The 17,670-nt window shown below is 35.7% G+C and overlaps 1 long non-coding RNA gene across 5 annotated transcripts in view; it reads left to right on the forward strand.

Annotated features, from left to right (window-relative positions):
- Positions 1 to 17,670, forward strand: part of LOC111092504 — a 69,982-nt gene that overhangs the window by 19,844 nt on the left and 32,468 nt on the right. For all 5 annotated transcript variants that reach the window (XR_005379350.1, XR_005379348.1, XR_005379349.1 and 2 more), the window contains exon 2: positions 15,644 to 15,701. This is a non-coding gene — a long non-coding RNA (uncharacterized LOC111092504). The remainder of the gene's footprint in view (positions 1 to 15,643; positions 15,702 to 17,670) is intronic.

The following is a 17,670-nucleotide window of genomic DNA, read 5'->3' on the forward strand; positions in this document are numbered from 1 at the left end:
GTGAGTTTTTGGTCATTATTCATTCATTCAGATTTTTCTCTTTCTCTGTTTTAGGAATCACGTTTAACCTCTTCATTTATCCCAACTCCCCAAAGCTCCATTCATTTTTTAAAATATTATTTTCTCTGTAAATATTGTCTAATTTCTATTGATGTCTCTTCAAGTTCATGTGCCCTCCTATTATCTTCAAGATGATATTAACCCATCCAGGGAATTTTTCCTATGTTAGATATTGTAATTTCAAATCTAAGCTATCCATTTAGTCCTTTTACATACTGTCCACTTCTCTGCTGACTTTTTTATTTATTCATTCCTTATAAGTGTTTTCTCCTTGTGTCCTAGAACATAATTGTAATAGCTACTTTAAATTCTTTCATTGTAAATTTCAACATGTTGGGTCCTGTCAGGGTCAGCCTCCATTGATGTCTCTGAGTCTCTGAGTATGGCCTGAATTTTCCTGTTTCAAAGTTATGTGAAGTACATTTGGATTTTATCCTAGACATTGTAAATGATGTACTATAAAGACTTTGAATTCTGTTGTATTCCTCCTAAGAAAATTGGGAATTTTTTCTTTTCTTTTTTAAATCCACCCATTAGGTTGTCTGAACTGGAACTGGAAACTCATCTACTCCACAGTGGGGAACGTTCAAAATTTTGTTTGGCTCTTTGATCCTTATGTGACTACTTGGGAGTCTGTTGTTCATGTGTGTGCTTCAGGGGTTAGCCAGAGATTTGGATGGTGTTTATGACACAGTTTGGGGATACTCCTCTCTTGTCCTCTCCTTTATAGCATTTTCTTCCTCACCAGCTGCTGCATTTGTCCTGAAATCTTTCCTTTTGAACAAGGAAGACTATAGATTATTTAAATCTGCATTTTTGCCTCTTGACATGGCATGGATTGAGGCCTACCCGAGGTAAAAAATGCAAAACCCGTCCTAGTGCTCAATACTCCACTATAGAATTTCCCTTCTTTTGATTGCTTTCCAGTGCTTTTAGGTAATTTGTAAAAATATATTTTGTCCAGTGTTTATAATTTTGTTATATGTGGAACTGTTTTTCCTGTAGGTGTTACTACATGATTAGAATGCAAAGTCTCTGGGCTCTTTATAATGCTTTAGTTTTGTAGACATTTGAGGAGAGCCATTCCACATGGACCCTCATGAGTCCCTATTTTAAGAGCTGAATTACATGATAGGCAATTGTATTAGCCATGACTTTACTCTAAGCTTTGGCTGGGAGATTTGACAGTGGTAAGTGGACCAGGAATCCTTTATTTGCATTAGATCAGGTTGAGTTATTTCTCTGAACTGTGTGTCATGAGGATGCTGCAATGTTATAGAGCCAGTAGCTTCAACAGGTCTTAAGTTTCATATTCATGCAGAGTCCAGGGAGGGAAAAGTCCATTCCCTGTGGTCAGTAAATGTTAAATCATTATGAGAAACCATTTCAGTCTTGTAAGTGATTCAAAATACTATATAATTTAGAGCAGTGATGGATTTGGGTGTGCCCAAGGAAAAGAAAATTGCCTACAATATGAGGAAGTTTCAGATACATAACCATCTGTGTCTTGATGGAGGGGGGTGTAACATAAAGATGTATGATGCCATTTGTAAAACTAATTTCTCTTTCCATTTAATCTCTTGTTGCCTAAGAAAATGCAGCTAGTAATTAAGATACCATTTTGGTCTTGCTTGTAAGTGCAGTTTCCTTCATTAAATTTCACACTTGTGAAAAGGAGCTATTAAGAGACAGCCTAAGGTAACACTTTTGAATAGCTAACTTTGTTAAAAATACGTTTTCCAAATTTCTTGCAATAAAATGTAATTGCATTTTCTGTTTTCACTTGTGTAGAATCTTCTCACATATTATCTATTAGAGATAAGACTTGATGCTGCAGGGAATATTCTGCTAAACTGGAGGAGTACAGTGACTACTGAGCTCCTTTCCTTGTCATTTATAATAAATAAAGTTTTCTGGCTTCTCTAATTTTTCTTACAGTTCACTTCCCATAAGGTTAAGCGGTGGCAAGAGAGAGATTCCAGAATACATAGTATTTTAAAAGTGTCGAGTTTTTAAAATATTTGTTATTAAATTAAACTGGTTAGAAAGCAATCAATAAATAATCATTGAGCCTGTACTGCAACACTAGAGTACCTTGATGTCAAACCTTTAAAGTGAAAAACAAAACAGAGTGAGGGAAGAAAAAAATAAAGGAAAAAACCATACAGTTTTTTACTGTTCATAATAATACCAAATCATAGCCAATGAAAGGATGTTCTACTTTATAAAAATGAATACAGGGATCCCTGGGCGGCGCAGTGGTTTAGCGCCTGCCTTTGGCCCAGGGCGCGATCCTGGAGACCCGGGATTGAATCCCACGTCAGGCTCCCGGTGCATGGAGCCTGCTTCTCCCTCTGCCTGTGTCTCTGCCTCTCTCTCTCTCTCTGTGACTATCATAAATAAATAAAAATTTAATAAATAAACAAATAAATAAATAAAATAAATAAAAATGAATACATAGTAAAATTATTGCTGTTGTATGCATCAACAGTGAACTTCTTATATGACATGTCTTTACTATTTAATGTGTTGTGATTTTTCCTTTGGAATTAAGTCCTTGTTTCTGTGGCTGGTTGACAGTATAATATAGATGAAAATGTTTTTACATTAAATATTAGTATAACATCTAAATGTTCTGTCTCAGCTTAAGACAGATCTTAATTCAAATACTTTTATTAGTATCTTTGTCATATAGGAGAAACACTGCTTCTTTCTCGCCACTAACTGAAATCCATTGCATATTTTTAAAAAGTGACCATATTAATGTGCTTACTTCTAAAGTTCTTTCCTCACACAGGTGATAATATAAGCATTCTTCTTTATTTGTGTTAATTTTAACCTAAAAAGATAATCTTAAAGAAAAGTCTTGTTGTCTTTTAGTTTTATGTTATCCTTAGCTGCTGCTTAGGATTATTAATAGAATGTGTAGTTGTTATGGATGATTTTGTGATATGAATGCTTTTCTACAGAGAACGAGATGAAAACTCTAAATTTGCTGAATTCAAAGGTAAAAATCTTTTTGAATTCAACAATTTTAATCTAGATTGAAATCAAATAAAGTTATATAGTTCAAAATGTGTTTTCTTCAAATTAATGCACAAAAATCTGTAACCTCATATATACAATGACCACCTAGACCAATGAAAGAGATAACTTTATTGTCATTTCAAAGACAATAAAGTACTTAGGAATGAAGTTAATGAAATGTTTAAGTGTTATATGAAGATAACTTTATGACATTCTTGAAATACACAAATGTAGACTTGAACAAATGGAAAGATGCTATGTGTTCTTGAAAAGGATGTTTTAATATCACAAAGATGTCAGTTTCTCTCCATGTTGAAAAAAAGCACAATCCTAGTAAAAATATCAACAAGTTTTTTTTCAAGGAAGCAGACTATTTATAAAATGCATATGGAAAAATAAAACAAAAATAGTAAGGAAATCCCTGAAAAAGAAAGGTAATGAGTAGAGTGTGGGTTAGCCCTAACAAGTATTGAAACATCATAAAGCCTTCACAATTTAAAAAGAGAGATGTGGTAACATTATAGATGTATTGATGGGACAGAAGAGAAATTCCAAAAACAGACCCATAAATATGGAGATTTGGTATATGGATTTTGCCATCTCAAAGCAAATCAAAGATAGTCTTTTTTTTTTTTTAAGATTTTACTTATTTATTTGAGAAGGAGCATGAGCTGCTAGGAAGGGCAGAGGCAGAGGGAGAAGCAGACTCCCTGCTGAGCAGGGAGACCGACGTGGGACTTGATCCCAGGACCCTGAGGTCATGACCTGAGCCAAAGGCAGATGTTTAACCAACTAAGCCACCCAAGCGCCCAAAGACAGTCTCTTTAATAAGTAGTGTTGAGATCACTGGATCACAATTTGAGAAAAAAATAATGGATCTAATCCTCACACTGCACTCAGTCAAATCAATAACAAATTGGGAAATAGTGTTTGCAACCTATGTTACAGAGGCTAATCTCAGTCTACAAGGAGCTCACAAAAAATGAGATCAGAAACCCAATAAAAGACTGAGACTGGGCAGAGAGTCAATGGCATTTGAATGTATTTAACAATGCTCAGCCCCACTCATAGTAACAGAAGTTCAAATCAACACCACAATATGTGATACAACAGAATTCCATATGGCAATAAGAAGGAACAAACTATTGATACCAATATTATGCTAAGTGAGAGAGACCTGACACAAAGGCTACATACACTGATTATGTTTCTATAACATTCTGGAAAAGGCAAAACTTTAGAGACAGAAATCAGATCCATGGCTGTCAGGGACTACGCGTAGTGGGAATAGGACAGGAGGGAAGGGATCCCTGGGTGGCGCAGCGGTTTGGCACCTGCCTTTGGCCCAGGGCGCGATCCTGGAGACCCAGGATCGAATCCCACGTCGGGCTCCCAGTGCATGGAGCCTGCTTCTCCCTCTGCCTATGTCTCTGCCTCTCCTTCTCTCTCTCTCTCTCTCTCTGTGACTATCATAAATAAATAAAAAAATTTAAAAAAAAAGACAGGAGGGAAATGTTTGGTATGGTGGTGGTCACATGAGCGTATTTATCAAAACCCATCTAACTGTACACCAAAAAAGGTGAATGTTATTGTATGTAAATTTTGCCTCAAAAAACCTTGAGTTTTAAAACAAACCACACTATGATATCATTTCTTTCTTACTAGTTTAGTGAAAATCTCGAAATTTTATAAGACTGTTCGAGATGCTGTGGGGAAATAGACGCTCTCATACATAACTGGTGGTAGTACGTAATGGCACAGCCCTTATATAGGGGAATTTGGTACTATCTAAAATAATTACATAGGCATTTATTTTATCCACTGATCTAGAAGTTCTATTAACAGCCTCAGTATATTCCATTGAGTACATAATTCATTATGTAACTGGTCTCCTTCTGGTGGACGTTAAAATTTCTAACTTCCTTTTTCTATTACAAACATTGCTGTAAGGCAAAACCATTTCATGTAAGTTGATATATCAGTAGGCAAAATTCTGAAAAATATAATTGCTGTGTAAAATGAAAGGTGCATGTTTAGTTTGAAGAGTAGTGGTAGCAGATTGCCACCAGTACAGATTGTACCAATTTACATTCTTATCACTGTTGTATGAGTAGGACTGTTTCCCTTCAGTCTTGCCAACAAAATGTGTTATCAAGTTTCTGGATTTTTAACAAAATTATCTTATTTTAGTTTTATCCTTTGGTTGGTTTCCTATTAAGTTGCTGGTCTCCTATATTAGAGAGGTTAACCCTTAGTAATATGAATTATAAGTATTTTTCCCATTTTGTCCATTGTGTTTTGGTGATATTTTTTTCCTATACAGAAGTTTTTTGTTTTTATGAGGTTAAATATCTTTCATACTTTATGAATTTTGAATCTAGTTAAAATGGCTTTTCCCAGTCTAAAATTATTATAGAACTTTGCCGTAATTTTTTCTAGTGCCTTTACCAAATTTTTTTCCATTTTTTACATTTAACTGATTTCATATGGAATCCTGGTGTATAGTTTTTAAAATAGTTATTCTAATACTGTTTATTGAATGGCCTGTTTCCGTCCTAGTGACTTGCAGTGCTACCTCTACCGTATATTAACTTACCATGTGTTAGAGTCTAATTCCATTATTCCAGTTTTGTTTTATCTGCCTATTAGGTGCTAGAACCACACTTTCTTAATTGAGGCTTTTGCTATTTGGTATGGCCAGTACCTCATTCCTTTATTCTTTCATTCTTTCCTTCCTCATCAGAGTTTTTCTAGATACTCTACGTTTTTTATTTCCAAATGAACTTTTGAGTTGTTCCATCTAGGTGAAGAATGGCAAAACCCTCCAAAATAACGCTTAATACTATCAGAAACTTTTAAATTAAAATGGTCTTAAATGTATAAATCAGCAACAAGAGAACAACTATTTTCTTCCTAAGTAAGCACATAGCTTACTTCACAGTTTGAAACCAGAATTTTTGGCTTTACATTTGAAAGATTAAAATACTAAAGATAACGTTGCATAGTAAAATAGCAATACCTATAATACAGTTATTACTAATGTAATAGCATCTCACAGTGTATTTAAAATCATTCACAATCAGGGATCCCTGGGTGCCTCAGCAATTTGGCACCTGCCTTCGGCCCGGGGTGTGGTCCTGGAGTCCCGGGATCGAGTCCCACCCACATCGGGCTCCCTGCATGGAGCCTGCTTCTCCCTCTGCCTGTGTCTCTGCCTTGCTCTCTGTCTCTCTGTGTCTCTCATGAATTAATAAATAAAATCTTTTTAAAAAATCATTCACAATTCTATTTACTAAAGTGCTTCTAGTAATGTGTCCCTTTTTGTTTATGTATAACTGTTTACTTCTCTTACTAGTCTCCTATATGTTCTAATGAAACAAAGCTTCTCGTCATAAACACTCAAGTTTTAGCTTGACATTATGATACAACTCTTAACCACCTCCTCCTGTCTCCCTCTATCCCTTACTACGTGTTTAGATCAAATTGCATCATTAAAATACAAATATTTTGTGGATATTTCAAAAATCCAAGAGTCAACTCAAAAAGCAATAACACAGCCAAATATAAGCAATTAAAAAAAATTACCAGTTATTCTATACACCAGAACTTGTTAGTTTCTTAACTGTTTTAAGAAAATATTATATGAGAAAAGACCTCGTTTACAATAGGAATAGATCTATATTTACCTAGGAAAAATGAATTTAACAAGAAATATGCAAATATTTGAAGAAAGTTACAAAATTTTAATAAAGGAAATGAGAACCATCTGAATAAATGGAGAAACAAATTGGAAAACAGTATAACACTTTCCTAAGATAATATTTGTACATAATACAATTCCAACACAAATTATGATGGGATTATTTGGAAGCTTAAGAGTTTGTTTTAAGACAAAACAAGATATTTTTAGTTTAATGTGTTTATTTTAAAGTTTATCAAGAAGAGGGGCACCTGGGTGCCTCAGTGGGTCTGAGGTCTGACTCTTGATTTTGGCTCAAGTCATGATCTCAGGGACATCAGATCGAGCCCCATGTCGGTTCCACACTAGATGTGGAGACTGGTTGAGATTCTCTTTGCCTCTCCCCCCGCCTTTCTTTCCCTCTCCCTGGGGAAAAGAAAAAAAATTTTATCAAGAAGAAAAGAGTCTGGAAAATTTTGAAGAAGAGGCATGCAAAAGACTTTCTGTGTAAGATACTAGACTGTACTGTAAAGCTGCAGTATTACAACAGTATGGATCTCTGGCAGGAACATTGGATTAAAAAAGAAGAAACCACTAAAATACCAGAAGCATATGTAGGTTTTTCCCCACTGTTTTTTTTTTTTTAAGATTTTATTTATTTATTCATGAGAGACAGAGGCAGAGGCAGAGAGAGAAGCAGGCACCCCCGCCGGAGCGGGGAGTCTGATATAAGGACGCAATATCAGGACCCTGAGATCATGACCTGAGCCGAAGGGAAATGCTTAACTGACTGAGCCATCCAGGTGCTCCTACCCACCATTTTATTATGAAAAATTTCAAACATGTAGAAAAGTTGGAGGAATTCTACAGCAAACATATATGGCTAGACCTAGATTCTACCATTAACCTTTTAGTGTTCTTGCTGTATCACGTATTTCTCCATGTAGTCATCCTTCAATCCAAAATTTTGAATTCATTTCAAAGTAAATTTAAGATATCCGTGTTCTTTCCCCTTTTAAACATTCCAGCATGTGTATTATTAACTGGAATTTCTTTAAAATGAGGCTTATATGTTTACAATTTTGAAATAATTAGGCCCTTATAAGTTTATCATAAAATTTAATTTCAAAGGGAAAAATCGGGTATATTAATAAAGAGGTAGAAATTAATACAATACTATCAGATTACCAAACTTTAAGATTTAAAACATAGACAGGGATGCCTGGGTGGGTCAGTCAGTTAAGCATCCAACTTGTGATTTTGGTTCAGGTCATGATGTCATAGGTCATGAGATTGAGCCCCATATTGGGCTCTGCACTCAGTGGAGAGCCTGCTTGAGACTCTCTCCCTCTGCCCTTCCCTCCATTCATGTTCTCTCTTTCTCAACTCTTTAAAAAACACTTTAAAAAATAAAATTGAACATAGACAAACCCCAATTTGGGCAAGAGGTTGAGGAACCAAGCACCTTCACTCGTTGTTTGTAACAGTATTAATGAATTCAACTTCATTGGAAAGCAGGTTGCTGATATATATTCATATATTAAATGTGCAAAACTTCTGACCTAGTAATTCCATTTAAATTTGTTTCAAGGCAATATATATACTAGATTGTTTAATATCTTAACATCATTTATAAGAGTGAAAAATTGAAAACCCAAATTAAAATAGGGAATTGATAATTTGTGGTCACTTATACTGCTGAGTCTGTATCTATTAATAATGATAATGTTGAGTCATAGACAACAAATTGGCATATGTAAATCTTGCCATATCAGTAGTTACATTAAATATGAATAGAGTAAGTATTGCAACCAAAGACAAGGTGTGTGTCAGACTGCAAGATCCAAAGTATATACAAAAGTCTTGAAACTCAAAGATATAAATAGCATGAATATATAAAGAGAAAAATGTGCACCATGAAGACTAACCACAAAGGAGCTGGTGGAACTACATTGATACCAAGCAAATAGCCTTTTAAAAATACTACTAGAAACAAAGGAGAGAGATGTTTTGTAATGATAGAAGGGCCAAAACTTCAGATAGATTTAAATTCATAAGTGCACCTAATAACAGTGCACTCAAATACATGAAGCAAAACCAAGCAAAATTCAAAGGAAGAAGAGACAAATTCAACAATTATAGATGGATACTTCAATACTCTTCTCTTAGTAATTGATGTAAAAAAAACCTAGACAGAAAGTAAGGATATGAAAAACTTGAGTAGTATTATCCCAACTTTGTCTAACTGAAGTATATGGAACTTTCCACCCAGAAATGCCAGAATATACATGCTTTGCAAGTGCATATAGAGCATTATTATTCAAATTATGTACTCGGTGCAAGAGAATTAAGTTAGGAAGCAATAAGTTACATTCTTCAACCACACATAGATAAATTAGAAATTAACAATAGAAAGAAATTTGGGCAACGCTTGAATACTTGGATATTAAACAATACACTTAAATAATTCATGAGCCAAAGAAGAAATGTCATGTAAAACATCTTGAATTGAAAAATGAATACACAACATGAAAACAATTTATGAGATGTAGCAGAAGCAGTGCTTTAGAAGGTGATAGCTTCAAACATATTAGGAAATTCCAAAATTCATAAGCTAAACATCCACCTGAAGTTAGAAGACCAAATCAGTATCATGTAATGAAGGAAATAATAACATTCAGAAGAGAAGTTGATGAAATAGAAAACAAAAAGACAAAATCTGTGGAACCAAAAATTAGTTCTCTGAAAAGATTTTTAAATATTGTCTTTTCTTAGACTAACCAACGAAAAAGACAACACACAAATTACCAGAATGAGGACTGAAAGAGGAGAGGTGATTATGAACCTTACAAAGAACTGAAAGAGTATTATGAATTTCTTTAAGTTCATAATGGACATTGGACAACTTAAACATCAGAAATTAGATAATATCAATAGAATAGACAAGTTCTTAGAGACAAATTACCAAATAAAGGAGAAATAGGAACTCTATATGCGTATCTAAATGTTAAGAAATTGAATTAGTATTTAAATGTCATCCAACAAAGAAAAGCCTCAGCCTATATGGTTTTGCTAATGAATTCTACTACTTAAGAAAGGATTAATATCAGGACACCTGAGTGGCTCGCTCAGTCATTTGAGTATCTTACTTACTCTTGGTTTCAGCTCAAGTGATGATCTCAAAATCCTGGGATTAAGCCCCACATCAGCCCTGCATGGAGCTCCACACTCAGCATGGAGTCTGCTTGTCCCTCTCCCTGCTCCTCCCTCCCCCGCCCCACACTTGCTCACTTGCTTTCTAATAAATCTTTTAAAAAAGATTAATATTAATTTTTCACAAACCTGTCCCAAAATTAGGAGAGAACAATTCACAATGTATTCTGTGAGGCCACTGTTACTCCGACACCCCAGACATCACAAAGAAAGAGAATTATAAACTAGTATCTCAAATACAGATGCAAAAACTCTCGACAAAATGCTAGCAAACCAAATCCGGCAACATATAAAAGTGTTAAGACCAAGTGAGATTTATTGCAGGAATGTAAGGTTTGTTTATCATCCAAAAATCAGTTACTGTACCATTACACATGAATAGAATAAAAGACCAGTAACATCATTTTGGTAGATGTGGAAAAGATGTTTGAAAAAGTTCGACACTCCTTGATGCTAAAAATCACTCAAGATACTAGGAGTAGAAGGGAACTTCCTTTGAAGGAAGGATAAAGGGCATGGTAGAAAAACCCACAACTAACACTAATGTAAGAGCTAACTAATGTTAGAGGTTCTAGCCGGGACAACTAAGCAAGAAAAAAGTCATCTTTTTAGAAAGGAAGAAGTAAGATTATCTCTAATTGCATATATCATGGTCTTGTACATAAAAAATCCTTAAGAAGGGTACCTGAGTGGCTCAGTAAAGCATCTGGCTTCAACTCAGGTCATGATCTCAGGGTCCTGGGATTGAGCCCTGTGATGGGTTTTGTGCTCCGTGGTAGTCTGCTTCTCCCTCTCCCATCTCGCTCGTGCTCTCCCTCTCTCAAATAAATAAATAAAATCTTTTTTTAAATCCTAAAGAATACACTGAAAAATAACCAAGTTTAACAAGATTACAGGATACAAGATCAGTATACAAAAATCAGTTATATTGTGACTCAACTTTCAATGAACAAACCAACAATGAAATTAAGAACCTTAATAATGAAATTAAGAAACCAATACTGAAGACTCACTTTCAATGAACAAACCAATAATGAAAAACCAATAATCTATAGTAGCATCAAAAAGAATAAAATACTTAAGAATAAAGTTAGAAAAAAAAGTACAAAACTTACAGTATTAGCTTGCTAGGAGCACCATAATGAAGCACAAACTGGTTGCGTTAAACAACAGAAATTTATTTTCTCATAGTTCTGGTGGCTACAACTCCAACATCAAAGTGTTAGCAGGGCTGGTTCTTTCTGAGGGCTGTGAGGGAAAATGTGTTTTATGCCTCAATTTCTGATGGTTTGCTAGTAATCTTTGGCATTCCTTGGCTCCTGCTGCATCACCCTGATCACAAGGTGTTCTAAGTATGTCTGTGTCTGTGTGTCCACATTTCTCCCTTATGTAAAGACACCAGTCCTACTGAATTGAGGCCTACCTTAATGACTTCATCTTAACTCAGATCTGCAAAGACCTTGTTTCTAAATAAGATCACATTCACAAATAGTGGATGGGTTAAAACTTCTATATCTTTTGAGGGGACACAATTTAACCCACAACACTTACATTCCAAAAGTACCAAACATAAAAGTCAAAGACCTAAATGTAGAAGGTAAGACTGTAGGAATGCTGACAACACTGAATCTATCTTTGGCTCTCCATCTTGTTCATGCCTATGCAATGACTCCCTAGGGGCTACGTATTCCAGGCCCTTTGGAGGTTAATGTACACCATACTGGAATGCAGGAAGGCTTGTTTGGATCTCCCCTAAAGTGATGCACAGAAGGGAGCACTTCAGGTGACCAGGAGAAATAACTGGTGCACAGAGGGCCCCACTTTGGACAACTACCCTGTGACCTCACCACCATGCCCCTCCATAAAAGCTAGGGAGTAAGGTCGGGATTGGGTGGAGAATAGCTGTGAGAATGCCTGCATACCACCTGGATCACCTGTCCACCTGCCTGATCCCCCATCAACAAGTTACCCTGAATAAAATGTGTAAATGATATGGAGTGGCTTGCTTAACTTTTCAATATTAAAGTGCCTTCTCACTCCGGACAATATATTAATGCCCCTCCTCTGCCTTCTAACAAAAGACAGTCATGTTTATGGATCAGAAAACTTATAGTGATATTCTGTAAATCAATCTACAGATTCAATTCAGTCCCGTCAGTGGCTCTTTACAGAAATTGATAAGATGATCTAAACTCCATGTGGAAATTCAAGAGGCCTCAGAATAGCCAAAACAATCCTGAAAAAGAACAATGTTGGTGGACTCACATATCCTAATTTCAAAATTAATATAAAGTGACAATAATCAAAACAGTGCATTACTGCCAAAAAGATAGGCATATAGACCAGTGGAATACAGTTGAGACTTAAGGAATAAACCCATATATATCTCTGGTCAGTTGATTTTTGACAAGGGTGCCAAGGATGAGAAAGCATGAATTCAAACCCCTATTATATACAAAACTTACTGAAAATGAATTCAAGATCTAAATGTTAGCTAAAACTATTAAACTTTTAGAAGAAAACACAACCATAAAATTATGACCTTGGGGATGCCTGGATGGCTCAGCAGTTGAGCGTCTGCCTTCAGCCTAGGGCGTGATCCTGGAATCCTGGGATCGAGTCCCACGTCGGGCTCCCTGCATGGACCCTGCTTCTCTCTCTGTGTCTCTCATGAATAAATAAAATTAAAAAAAATTATTATGACCTAGGATTAAGCAGTGGCTTCTTAGATATGTTACCAACACTCAAGCAATAAAAGAAAAACAAGTACACTGTAAATCAAAACTTCTGTGCTTCTAAAACCACCATGAAGAAAGTGAAAGACAACCTACACAGTTGGATAAACTGTTTGTAAACCACATATTTGATAAGGGGTTTTGTATCTAGAATAAAGTACTCCTACATTTCAATAATGAAAAGGCAATCTAAATTAAAAATGAGCAAAGGATCTTAATAGACGTTTCTCCGAGGGATATACAAATGGCTAATATATGTGAAAAGATGCTCCAAGTCATTAGTATCAGGGAAATGCAAATTAAAACCACAGTGCCACTTCATTCCCACTAGGATGGCTATCGTGAAAATGACAGTAGCAGGTGGTGGTGAGGATATGGAGGAATCACAAGCCTTGTCCACTACCAGTGGGAACGTGAAACAGTGCTGCCACGTTTGGAAATAGCCCGACATTTCTTCAAAATGTTAAACATAGTGTTGCTATATGACCCAGCAGTCCCACTCCTAGGTATAACTCCCAAGAAAAATGAAAACATACATCTACATAAAAATCTGTACATAAATGCTTAGGCCATCATTATTCATAATAGTGGAAATAACTGAAACGTCTGTCAGCTGATGAATGGATAAATAATGTGGTATATCCATGCGATGAAATATTATTTTCCAATAAAAAGCAATGAAGTACTGGTACGTAGATATACTGTGGATGAGTCTTGAAAACATGATGCCAAATGAAAGAATCCAATCACAAAGACCACGTACAAATTGTATGTTTCCATTTATGTGAAAGGTCTAAAACATGCAAATCCATGGGAACAAAAAATATCAGTTGGTGGCTTGTGGAAAGTGGGGAGCGAATATTCATGAGTATATGGGTTTTCTTAGAGGTGATGAAAATGTCCCAAACTTGTAGTAATGATTGGACAACTCTAAATATACTAACAACTATTGAATATATATTTTACATGGGTAAATTACATGGTATATGGATATCTCAAAGCTGTTATTAAAAAAACAACATAAATCACCATGTTAATAGAATTAGGGGAAGATAGGATTATTCTAGATACAGAAAAATCATTTGGCAAAATTGAACTCTCATGTTTGATAAAAACTCAAGAAATTATGAATGGGAGGGAATTTCTTCAACATTGTAAAGGCATTTAAAAAACCTACAGTTAATCATGCTTGATGAAAGACTGAACAGATAAAAAAAAGACAGATGATTTTCTCTTCATTACTAGTCATAACTTCATGTTTTTTCACATGCTTGATCACTTTTGTTGGATGCCAGACATAATTAAGTTGACCTTTTTGGATGCTGAATATTTTTGTATTAATGACATATTTAGAGCTGTGTTGTGGGACATAGTTAAAGTACTTGGAAACTGTTTTATCCTTTTGGATGTTGCTTTTGAGCTTATTATACCCTAACAAGAGGCAAGACCCTCTTGTTTACCTGGTGCTTCCTGAATCATGAAGCTGAATCTCTCCTGGCTGGAGAGAGCAGGCACAATTCTTGATCCTTGGTACTGTTCCCTCTAACCCTGTTGGATGGAGCTCTCCCAGGCCTCAGGCGGCTTCTTCACATTGCTGATCATTACTCAGCTGAGTGCTTGAGGGGGTGGTTTGCAGCCCTCTCCTCTCTGGGATTCTGCCCTGCAAACTAGTCATCTTATTTTTCCTACACCTGCGAGGAGCCTCCCAAACTCCACTAGGTTTCTGCTACTGGTATCATGTCCTGGAAACTACCAAAGTAGTATAAGCTAAGACAGCTGGAGAACTCACTTCGTTTGTTTCCTGTCTCTCAGAGTCCCTGATCTCTGTTGCCTAATGTGTAGTGTTTTGAAAACTATTGTTGTGTGTATATTGTCTGTTCCCTGGTTTCAGGCAGAGTGGTAATATTACTCCAGGTTGGCCAGAAGCATGTGGTATTTCAAACAAAATTGACAAAGCAATTCTTTAGGGAAATGCTTATCTTTCCAGAATATGATGGTGGAACAGTCGGATGTTCAGATGCAAACAAAACAAAACAATAGGAAAAAAAAAGAAGAAAAGAGAACTTAGAACTTAGATCCTTACTTAATACCATACACTACAATTGGTTCTAAGTGAATCATTCGTAGACCTAAATATAAGAGCTAGGGGCAGCCCGGGTGGCTCAGTGGTTTGGTGCCACCTTCAGCCCAGGGCATGATCCTGGAGTCCCAGGATCAAGTCCCATATCAGGCTCCCTGCATGGAGCCTGCTTTTCCCTCTGCCTGTTCCCTGCCTCTCTCTCTCTCATTCTGTCTTTCTCATGAATAAATAAATAAAATCTTTTTTAAAAAAAATAAATGTAAGAGCTAAAACTATAAAACTTCCAGAAAAAAACATAGGAGAAAGTCTTTTTTACTTTCAGTTAGGCAGTGATTCTTACATATGACCCCAAAGTACAATTCATAGAAGAGTAATAAATTTGACTTTGTACCTCGCAGTTCCTAGGTGCATAACCAAAAGAACTGAAAGAAGGGGCTTACACAGATAGTTGTATGCCTGTGTGTAAAGCAGCATTATTCAAAGTAGCTAAGACAGAAATAACCCAGTGTCTGTCAACAGATAAATGGTTAAACAGAATGTGGTCTATACATACAATGGAATATTATTCACCCATAGCAAGGAATGAGATTCTGATTCTTTCTACAACATAAGATGAACATTGAAAATACTCTAAGTGGAATAGCTACACAAAGAAGGGCAAATTCCAATTACATGAAGTACCTAAAATAGCAAACTTATAGTGACTAAGTAGAATAAAGGTTATCAGGGGTTCGGGAAGTAGAGAGGCTAATATTGTATAATGGTGTGTTTATTTCTGAGGGCTGCCATAACAGACCACCTCAAACTGGTACTAGCTTAAAAAACAGATACTCATTTTCTCTGTTCTAGAGGCTGGAAGTCCAAAATCAAGGTATCAGCAAGTCCGTGTTCCTTCTGAAACCTGTAGGTGAGTCATCCTTCCTTGCCTCTTGCCTCTTTCTAGCTTCTGGTAGTTTGCTGGCATTTTTTGGTATTCCTTGACTTATAAATGCATCACACCTATCCTCTTCCTTCTCATGGTATTTCCTTGTGTCTTTTCACCTCATCGTTCCTCTGTGCATGTCTGTGTTTGTCCAAATTTCCCTTGTAAGGACACCAGCTATATTGGGTTAGGCTCCACCCTGATGGCCTCATCTCGTTACCTCTATGAAGACCCTATTTCCGAAAAAGGTCACATTCTGGGGTACTGGGGTTAGCACATCAATATCTCTTTTTGAAGGACATAATTCAATCCATAACAAATGGATACAGAGTTTCTGTTTGAAAGAAAGAAAGAAAAAATTCTGGCAACAGTTGCACAACATTGTGCATGTCCTTAATGCCTGAGTCGTATACTTAAAATGATTAAAATGGTAGATTTTAGGTATATTTTATCATAATTTGAAATACTTAGAGGGATATTCAGCAAAAAATTAAAACTAGTTTTATCTAAGTGATAGTGGGATTTGGGTGATTTCCCCTTTCTCTTCTATAATCTTGTGTTATTTTGAAAAAGAAAATATATTGATTTTTTCCAGTTAATCTGTAAAGAGCATATGTAAGAATCTATTTCCCTCCACTCAAAGTTCCATCTTTAATGAAAAATGAAACCTAGTTTCATGACATCCAGTTTGATAAGACAATAAAAGCTTAGTGAAACTTTTCCCAACTGAAAATGTTTTTGTTTTTCTTCTTTAAGGGGTCTGGATGTTTATAACTCAAAACTTGGAATGTCTGAAGATAGTATCTCCTCAGAATGAGAAACAATTTTTTTGTTAGGTGTTAGTAGAGGGTACTGCTTCTATGGGCCAATTTACTGTGTTAGAAACATAATAACCTAGAAGTAATTCCAAGTGTAAATTCTCATTCTTTACCTTTAGGGAATATTGAGGAAAATTGCAAATTTATTTCATTTAGTTATAATAAATCCAACCTCTAGAACCACTACTTTGTGCTTGGTTGTGCTAGAGAAATTTTAGAGAAAAATACTCATCCATTGTCAATTTTTAGGCATAATTATGATTTAGAATTAGTTGACAAAAATCAGACTTGAGGTAACATCATGCTGATTTGGTTATATTTTATCTTTCTACATATGCATTTATAAATATAATTTGACAAAAAGTAGCCAATTATTATTTCAAAGGGCAGTGTTACCTCTCTTCCATGATCAACTGAGGAAAAAATTCTCTAAGTTTAAGTAACATTTCTGCTTTATGTTACCTGTGGACCAGCAAATGCAGAGTGCTTCTCACATTAAGAAATTTAGAATATCTTGATGTTTCCTTAAGTCATGCTGAATATTCTTGTTGACAAATTATTCTATGATATGATGTGTTGAAAGAGGAATTCTAAGTTAACCTGGAAAATAATAGTAGGAAAATGTTTATGTGTTAACCATACTCTAATCTGATGAGTTAAGCATTTTACTTTCATGATATCATTTTAAGATTCAGCTTAATTTTCAGAAAATGGAAAGTAGAGATACTACTATTCATTGACATTTTGCCCTTTAAAAAAACTTAATACAAGATTAGCAAGATATTAGAGCTGTGGTAATTGGATGTCTTTCAGGGTAATAAACCATTAAAGTTTATGAGTCACGTTAACAGAAAGTCCTCCCAGTTCCACCATTTCCCTTTATCGGTTCATTCTACAATAAACATAAAATCGTCTGCCTGGAGTTCAGAGCACAGCAAGGGAGAGAGGAAAAAGCCAGAACAGAAAGTCTAGGAAGTAATAAGTGGGAAATGTTCAGTAACCTTTTGATCCTCAAGCTCCTGACAAATGTCCAGCATTTAGTGCACTGCTGTGACCAGCAAAACTTGGCTGTGGCGAGACTTCTCTCAGTGACTTAGCGACCAAGTCTGTGGTCTCAAGGATGCAGGGACTCCCCA

The sequence above is a fragment of the Canis lupus genome, chromosome 26 (assembly GCF_011100685.1).
Source record: "Canis lupus familiaris isolate Mischka breed German Shepherd chromosome 26, alternate assembly UU_Cfam_GSD_1.0, whole genome shotgun sequence".
Lineage (NCBI taxonomy): Eukaryota > Metazoa > Chordata > Mammalia > Carnivora > Canidae > Canis > Canis lupus.